We start from the raw sequence: 9,466 nt of genomic DNA, 5'->3' as shown, positions 1-9,466 counted from the left end.
GTGTCGCCTCACCGGTAGAACCAAGGCGCCTAAAAAAACCCTCGGGCACCCAAACCCAAAGTCACCTACCTCCATATTTTTGTTTTATTGAATGTTTGGTTTGCATCACCATTTGCGATAGGGATTTCTTTTTGGGGATGTTTTTTATCTATGATCATGCTTCATGTGATCATTTTAACTAGGTGAAATTCTTGCAACATTTGTGTTTGTACTGCATTTTTTCCTTAGTAAATAGCAATATCAGTTCGTATTTTCCGGGACACACTAACAAAATCCACCATGTTTTCCTTTCTCCCCTAAAAACAAGTATGATTGCAGCATATATATGCTATGCAACACCGACAACTGGGATGGCACCCATGTCCTGTAGTATGGGCCAAAAGACATAGTCAACATGAGGATGATACTAATAGCAAAAATAGTGGAGAGTGACCACAGTGACGTCAATTGGGCAAAGATGCTCAACATCAAGAAGGTACAAAAAACTTAGTTATCAGTTTCAATGGCATACCACCAACCACTTTTGTTTCAGTAGCACAGAACATAAGTTACATGGTATTTTTCCACACCAATGAAACATATTCCAGATCAACCTTTTCATTTTCACTCAATGTTCGGCCACACACAAATTCCCCCTTTTTGCCACTTCTTTTTTCTTTTTTTCGCTGCTGGATCCATCAAGCACTTCGGTTTAGACCAGGCGTGCAAGTGGCACAATTGTGCCCTAACTCTTTGCAGTATGCACATTTTGTCTTCTTCGGATGCAACTCAATGCCCGAATAGTACCTCTTGTCTCTCTTGCGTCCCTTAGTAGAAGATTTTGGGGGGTTATGCAAAGGATTTGCTTTAGGCTCTCCAATAGAAGCTTCTGTGGGGGCAGATTGGGCTGGTGGCTGGGCTGGCGCCGCTTGCTTCTTCTTCCTCCTTGATTTATAAAGTTGGTTCAGTTTAGTCTCCAGCGCACACCCATAGGACTTGCACAAAGCTGCTTCTGCATCGGACATACTGCTCAATTTAGAGATTTTGCCAAACATAGTATTCAGGGAAACGTGCCTTATTTGCTGCAGAGACTCTTGAGGCATGGCACCAGTGACTTGTGTGTCAAGGGGAAAATCAGTAAGAAATGCGTTCTGAGTCCATCTAGGCAGTATGTAATGCTCAGGGATCTCATCAACACCAAGGTGGGTGAACACTTTCAAGATGTGGACACAAAGCAGCCCATCCCTGTAAAACATGCGACACTCACAACCATACTCTTGCTGATCAACCTGTGCTGTTACCATGTACAGTCTATGCCCATAAATCCCTGCATAAATTCTGTTAGGCTCAAGCAGGTACATGTTGCCGCCTTGAGGCCTAACATTATACATGCCAATCAAAGAAAACTCATGTTGAAACCTGTAGTATATATCCCTTGTGTAAACTCGCAAGGCTTGCTTCTCAATTGGGAACAGGGACTAAAGCCTTGGCTCAAGCTCATCTGTTCGATAATCATTACCCCCTTCTTTCACCAAGATCTTGTCATTTATCTTCTCACATTGCTTCACAAAGTTGAGCACAAAATTTTGCGGGTTCACGTAACTTTTTAGGACAGCATTGAAGCCTTCACTCCACTGAGTCGACTGGAGGAATGGGAAGAAATAGTTCCTAAAGTAGCAAGGGACCCAAAGATGCTTGATGGCATAGAGATCATCAAAGCGTTTATCGCCAGCAATGCCATGCTTCTCAACAATAGCAGCCCACCTTGCCTCAAACTCCTCAGGAGTCATGCTCAAGTCTATCACCTCATTTAATTTTTTAGCTAGCTCAGGATGCCTAGCCAAGTAAGCACCCAACTTCTCTTGGGCTTTCTTAATGATATGCCAGTGGCAACTACGGTGAACTGCGCATGGGAAAATGTTTGCTATAGAGTTTTTCATCACCTGGTCTTGGTCAGTTATGATGTTGAGCGGTGCAATGCCATGCATCGCTTCAAGAAAGACCCCAAACAACCAATCAAAGCTAGTCTCAAGCTCTTGCCGCAAGAAGCCACACCCCAGCATGAAAGACTGCCCATGCCTGTTCATCCCAATAAATGGAGCAAATGGCATGTTATACATATTCGTCAAGTAGGTCGTGTCAAAAGAGATACAATCATTGTAAGCTTTTACATAGGCCTCTCGAGGCCTCCCATCAACCCAAAACAAACTCTTAGCTCTGCCTGTTCCATCCTTTTTGATTTTGAAGAAGAACTCTGGGTCTTCTTCCTGCTTTTGCTCGAATCACCTTCATTTGCCTCAGCACTACGAAGGCTAGTTCTCATGTTGCTTATCGTTTTCGTTGTGTATGGGCATAATTGCAGCTTTGCCATAGAATTCAGACATAACAGTCATCATGCGACTTGTTTCCATGTTGCACCTATGCAATATTTCCAGGAAATCAACCTCTTCCGGCGGGATGCCTTGGTGAGAGTGGAGGTATTTAGTTAGAGATGGTTTGTCAATTAGTCTATGATTGTGGTCTGCAACAACACCTATGACCACCCACTTGTTATTAGTCAGCTTTACTGTCATTTTTGCTCGACAACCGGTCTGTTTGATAAACTCTCTTCTCCTCTTCTTAACAAGCCCCCCTGGAGATTTATAAGAGCTACACCTTGCTTGCTTACTCCCAACATCTTGTCCATCGTCACGGTCATCAGAATCTGAGGTTAGTTTCTAAAACATGGGTGTGTGGGCATCATTATTGATTTTAGGCTTCCCTAACTTGTTGCAACAAAAAGTCTGCTTCTCGCACATTAGTGTACGAAGACCTCTTGGAAGTGTTGGCTTTCATCGAGAACCCAATTCCGCGAGAGTAAGCTTTGTAGTGCGCCTTGGCACCTTCAACTATGTCAAATTCCATGCCGGCATAAGGTTCCTGTGGGCTAGATCACACCTCGTTCTCATCAAAACCTAACAAGCCAGCACTACTTGCATGACCTTGCCCACCATTGCTAGGCAGAGTTGCAGCCGGGCTGAACATGGCAGGTGCGGGTGCGATAGTTTCAGCAGTTGTCGTCGCATCAGACACACCAGTAGCCACAACACGAAACCCCACGCCTACGACATCTTGGACAGGAGCAGAACACAAATCTGGCAACTCGCCCACCCCCTTGATTGAAATGGGGACTTTTTCAGGTTGGGCTTGTGTGCAGAACAGGGGACCACCATCACAGTCAACAAAGTCATCAGGAAGCTCAATGAGATCAAAGCCGGCCATCTGCACATTTCAGAAGACAAAATAGGGGAAGGAATTAATACATATACTAAATGAGCAGGGAGCATTTTTTTACCGAATCATTGCTAGGTTCACATACCAGCCTTTTTCTTTTGCCTTTTTCTTTTGTGCTTTTGTAAGCAACTATACTTCTCCCCCTACTGATTATTTTTTGCCTAGTTTTTGCCCTGTTTCTAAGATACTGGACCTTTTGTAAGCAACTACAATAGTTTGTTATCCACTTTTATTTTTATCATACCCCGATTCTTAACAATTTTTTCTACAATAAAACAGGCAAGATTCTGCAATTAATTAGTCTGTCTTTGTTTATTTTTTGCAGAAGCAATATGCATAACTACAGGCAAGAAACAATTCAAGAGCCAGCAACTTTTGTCTAGCACCATGGTTGTACAGGAGGCAAGAAGAAGGGATAGATTTGGGGCCATAATTCAAATCAGGCCTGCAACACTAATGTATAGGAGGCAAAGCTGCAATACTGGAGTACAGGAGGAACATCTGGGGAGTACTACTAGTTCTAGTAGAACTAAAAAGGATCTCATGGTCAAAAAATTGGAACAACCTTGTTACCTTTGCTGTAGTTCACTTCGGGAAATTTGCCCAGTCTTAGCAATTCTTTTGCCCACGTTTTCTTCAGGTTGTTGCCTGATCAGCACAAGAAGAGTTGCAGGCAAGGGTGTGTTCTTTCACGGTGAATTTGATCTTCCGCAACCTTTTTCCTACCCCCTTTTTACTCTGTTTTTTGCTGGGGGGGGGGGAGGAGAAGCTCGCCACTGCTAGGACATGGTGGGCGGCGGCGGCTGGGGGGAAGAAGAGAATTGCCGCTAGAGAAATCTGGGGGCTTAGGGTTTCCCCTGTGGTGGGTATGTGTGGAGATCACGTGGGGAGGGGGTGTTACTTTTCTCATTTTTCTTCTCATGGGGAGACGTGGGCACGCAAGCGGGATGACAACTTCCCTTTTTGCCACATTGTGGGGACCGACAGAGGAAACTTTCCTAAAATGCTGGCCGCCAGACCCTTCTGCATAGCGCGCGGGCGCTACGTAGTAGCGTCCGAGATTTTTTTACGGTACATCATACTACCCAATATAATGAGTAGTATTAAATCGATCCAACGGTCCTGGTAATTCCTTATTAGGGGTAAATTTGTCCTTCAAGATTTAACTTAATTACAGCCATCGCAGCAGACACCGACTACATGCCGTCGTCCCCGACCTCTGCCATCCTGGCGTGGCCAATAATCGCCGCCCGACGTAGCATGCAGGCAGTAGCCACCAACCTTCGCCTCCCAATTCCCAAAGCCGTTTGCAAGCCGCCACCCCCACAACCTTCGCCGTCTCGATTCTCCCTACCCTCCCGTCGCGCACATCAGAAGGTTCGCAGGTTGGACGGGCAAGCCTATGTCGCCTGGATTGATTGGTTTTGAGTATTTCATCACCAACCCATCACACACACTACTCATCCCGCACAGACATCCAGAACTAAGCTAGCACAGATGCGCACCATCCATCCAGCAGGCACACACAGCTAATAGAGGAGAGATAGAGAGGTGATGGACTGAGCTACCTACGTGAGAGAGAGAGGAAGTCGTCTACGAGCGACGACGCAGGGAAGAAGTGATCTTAGGGCAGCGGCCGGAGGTGGGGTCTGCGGCTGGCGCTCCATGCGATGTAGAGAGCAGCTCCTATGCGTCTGCGTAGATGCCGCTGGGCGGCATGGCGCGGCTGCGCCGAATCGCTTGGTGTGCCTGCGTCAATGACCTCGGCGTGTCCTGGGGGAGCTGAGTTTAATTTGTTAACTACCCAAAATACCCTTAATGCCTTAATATACTACACGAATTGTGCGGTAGTATGGGTAAATCTGGTGCGTCCGTAGACAGATGGTCTATATATCTTAGTGTTACTATTCATCACCCAGGGTGCAGAATAAGTTATTCTTCACTCGAGGTAATCTTACGATCATTTCATAATTAAATTACGTTTGGAATTCAAATAGTTACATTCCTATTGATTCACTACGTAAAATTTGACATAAGAAAATAAAAATATAGGTCACAAGACAAGAAAATTTGCAGTTTATGTGTATTTTAGACTATGTTTTTACGTTTGTAATTTTACATAACATAAAATATTTTTTACGGCGATTATATATTTTCTTACGGTTCTTTTTTGCGTCGGAAATAAAACAAAACTTACGAAACGTAAAATGACGGTGCATTGATGGTAAAATAGAGGGGGATGAAAAATAATTATTCCTCATCCAGGATGACAAATAGCGGGACCCCTATATATCTTAGATGTACTGTAAAAGGTCGATTTGATTTTCCTGGCTTTGCCACTACGCACGAGCACAACACGCATGGCAGCGGTGCACATGCACAATACGAATGACACTGGTGCACAACACACATGGCACCTGCGAACAGACAGACATCGCAGGCACGCCACCAACGCACACAAGCAGGGCACCATCGCACAACCCCTCACTGAATAGTGTTATGACCATTGTGTATTTTAATTTTTAAAGTGTCCACAAAAACTTTTTTATAGTACGGAGCTAGTTCCGACAGAACAAGTGCTGTAAAAATCGTTTCAAGCCAGATGTGGAGCCGACCAGGAAAATAGCAAATATAAACTACAATTGGGTCCCGGTGACAAAGGAGAGCCGAACGACCTACCCTGCTGCGAGGATGCACAGGATGAGGGGCATGACGGTGTCGCCCGACGGTGAGCGCGGACACGCAGGACTAGCGCGAGAGGCGTGATTGCGTCGGGGCTTAGCTGCCGCCATGGCCTCGGCATCAAGCGGCTCTTGACCAGCCGATGGCGCGTGGTCGAGCAACTCTTGACTAGCAGCGCAGTCGTGGCGGCCAGAGGCGCCACTGCCGTGATTTCCCTCGTGGATGAGGTAGGCAGAGGCCTAGGCCTACGTAGAAGGCAGTCTCGGGCCGATTCAGGCGGCGCGACCTCAGGATTGATGGTGGATTGCTCAGGCGGCTCCATGGTGATGCGCGGGGTGGTAGGGGGATGTGGCACGGTGCGGTTGCAGCAAGGCTAGCACCCGCAGAGGTGCTGAAACCTCCCTCCCGTCACACGCGCAAATATTCTACATATCCGGTGCGGGATACTCGTCTTTGAGTAAACTGCAAAATTAATTTAGTACGCCTGAGTTTACAGTAGTATCTAGTTTGGCCATTCTTTTTTTCCTCCAAAATGCTATAACAGTAGTCTTACACACCACCCGAGTAGGTCTAGATCTGCGGACCTAGACGTGTATAGATAAACACGATGCTACGAGATTGTAATCGTGTATAAAAATTAGAAGAGAATAAAGAGAAAAAGAAGGGTACAACATGTGCACTTGCCCAAAATTTTGTGTGTGCGTGTGTTCCTCGCTTGATGTGATTGTTCCATGGACGAATTTCAACATCCAGTCCATGAAATCCAGACCATGAGGCTGCTCGGTCTGTTTTGGTGACTCCGGTCTGCCTTGTCAGCGGTCAGTCCAAGTGGCGGCTCGCTCACCTTACCGGGGCGAAGCCACACTTACTCCATAATTTTAAAAACTAGACCGGAAAAAACTGAAACTGGCGATTCAAACGGTTTTTAAGACTAGTGGACCATTTGAGCAATCAAACTGGAAAAAACCGGTCAAACCGGCCAGGTTTTGGAAAACCGGTGAACCAGGCGTTTCACATAAAACTAGATGGTTCGATGATGATTTCAGAAAAGCCCCTCAATCAATTAATTCTTGTGCGTACAAGCTGAGGGTAGAGTCGGTAAAGGAAAAAAAACTCTTTCGATAGGGTTTTGGCCGATTGGAGCTCTGTCTCGATTTTGTCCATAGAGACAAACCCATCGGGCATCACTGCCCCCTCCGCAGCCATCCTTGCTCGGCACTGTGGCGAGGCGACTCCTCCTCTCCCTCGCTGATCCGGCTCCGCGCGCATCACAACACATTTTTTTATCATTTATATGAATTAGATATATTAACATGTAGTTAGTGGTTACTCTGTCATGTGATTACATATTTTTTATCTATTGATTGGTGTATTTATTGATAAAAATATATATTATTTTATGACTTAAAAAACCAACAATTGAATTGGTGAACTGGCGGTCCGACGGGTAAAAACCTGAATCGGCGGCCTTGCCAGTTCGATAACCAGTTCGACTTTTTAAACTATGACTTACTTGTTGGGGAACGTAGTAATTTCAAAAAAATTCCTATGCACACGCAAGATCATGGTGATGCATAGCAACTAGAAAGAAAAGTGTTGTCAACGTACCCTCGTAGACCGAAAGCGGAAGCGTTAGCACAACGCGGTTGATGTAGTCGTACATCTTCACGATCCGACCGATCAAGTACCGAACACACAGCACCTCCGAGTTCTGCACACGTTCAACTCGATGACGTCCCTCGAATTTCGATCCAGCCGAGCTTTGAGGGAGAGTTCCGTCAGCACGACGACGTGGTGACAATGATGATGTTCTACCGACGCAGGGCTTCGCCTAAGCACCGCTACGATATGACCATGTGGATTTTGGTGGAGGGGGGCACCGCAAAGATTAAGAGATCAATTGTTGTGTCTTTGGGGTGCCCCCTGCCCCCGTATATAAAGGAGTGGAGGAGGGGGAGGGCCGACCCTCTCTATGGCGCGCCCTAGGGGAGTCCTACTCCCACCGGAAGTAGGATTCCCCCTTTCCTAGTAGAACTAGGAGCCCTTCCAAGTAGTAGGAGTAGGAGGAAAGGAAAGGCAAGGGAAAAGGAGAAGGAAGGAAGGGGGCGCCCCCCTCCCTAGTCCAATTCAGACCAGCCCATGGGGAGGGGTGCGGCCACCCTTTGAGGCCTTTCTCTCCTTTCCCGTATGGCCCATTAAGGCCCAATACGAATTCCCGTAACTCCCCGGTACTCCCGAAAATATCCGAATCACTCGGAACCTTTCCGATGACCGAATATAGTCGTCCAATATATCGATCTTTACGTCTCGACCATTTCAAGACTCCTCGTCATGTCCCCGATCTCATCTGGGACTCCGAACTCCTTCGGTACATCAAAACACATAAACTCATAATATAACCGTCATCGAACTTTAAGCGTGCGGACCCTACGGGTTCGAGAACTATGTAGACATGACCGAGGCACGTCTCCGAGCAATAACCAATAGCGGAACCTGGATGCTCATATTGGCTCCTACATATTCTACGAAGATCTTTATCGGTCAAACGACATAACAACATACGTTGTTCCCTTTGTCATCGGTATGTTACTTGTCTGAGATTCGATCGTCGGTATCTCAATACCTAGTTCAATCTCGTTACCGGCAAGTCTATTTACTCATTCTGTAATACATCATCCCGCAACTAACTCATTAGTTGCAATGCTTGCAAGGCTTAAGTGATGTGCATTACCGACGGGGCCCAGAGATACCTCTCCGACAATTGGAGTGACAAATCCTAATCTTGAAATACGCCAACCCAACAAGTACCTTTGGAGACACCTGTAGAGCACCTTTATAATCACCCAGTTACTTGTGACATTTGGTAGCACACAAAGTGTTCCTCCGGTAAACGGGAGTTGCATAATCTCATAGTCATAGGAACATGTATAAGTCATGAAGAAAGCAATAGCAACATACTAAACGATCGGGTGCTAAGCTAACGGAATGGGTCAAGTCAATCACATCATTCTCCTAATGGTGTGATCCTGTTAATCAAATGACAACCCATGTCAATGGTTAGGAAACTTAACCATCTTTGATCAACGAGCTAGTCAAGTAGAGGCATACTAGTGACACTCTGTTTGTCTATGTATTCACACATGTATTATGTTTTCGGTTAATACAATTCTAGCATGAATAATAAACATTTATCATGATATAAGGAAATAAATAATAACTTTATTATTGCCTCTAGGACATATTTCCTTCAGTCTCCCACTTGCACTAGAGTCAATAATCTAGTTCACACCGCCATGTGATTTAATACCAATAGTTCACATCACCATGTGATTAACACCCATAGTTCACATCGACATGTGACCAACACCCAAAGGGTTTACTAGAGTCAATAATCTAGTTCACATCGCTATGTGATTAATACCCAAAGAGTACTAAGGTGTGATCATGTTTTGCTTATGAGAGAAGTTTAGTCAACGGGTCTGCCACATTCAGATCCGTAAGTATTTTGTAAATTTCTATGTCAACAATGCTC

At 45.6% G+C, this 9,466-nt stretch overlaps 1 pseudogene; it reads right to left on the bottom strand.

The window, feature by feature from the left end:
- Nucleotides 1-1,457: 1,457 nt before the first annotated feature.
- On the bottom strand, nt 1,458-3,240 carry LOC147963321 (protein FAR1-RELATED SEQUENCE 5-like; annotated as a pseudogene).
- Nucleotides 3,241-9,466: the final 6,226 nt, after the last annotated feature.

The sequence above is a fragment of the Triticum urartu genome, chromosome 6A, assembly GCF_056163025.1.
Source record: "Triticum urartu cultivar PI428250 chromosome 6A, HENAU_Tu73, whole genome shotgun sequence".
Classification (NCBI taxonomy): domain Eukaryota; kingdom Viridiplantae; phylum Streptophyta; class Magnoliopsida; order Poales; family Poaceae; genus Triticum; species Triticum urartu.
The sequence above is the reverse complement of the archived record's forward strand: the minus strand, read 5'-3'. Positions and strand labels throughout refer to the sequence as shown.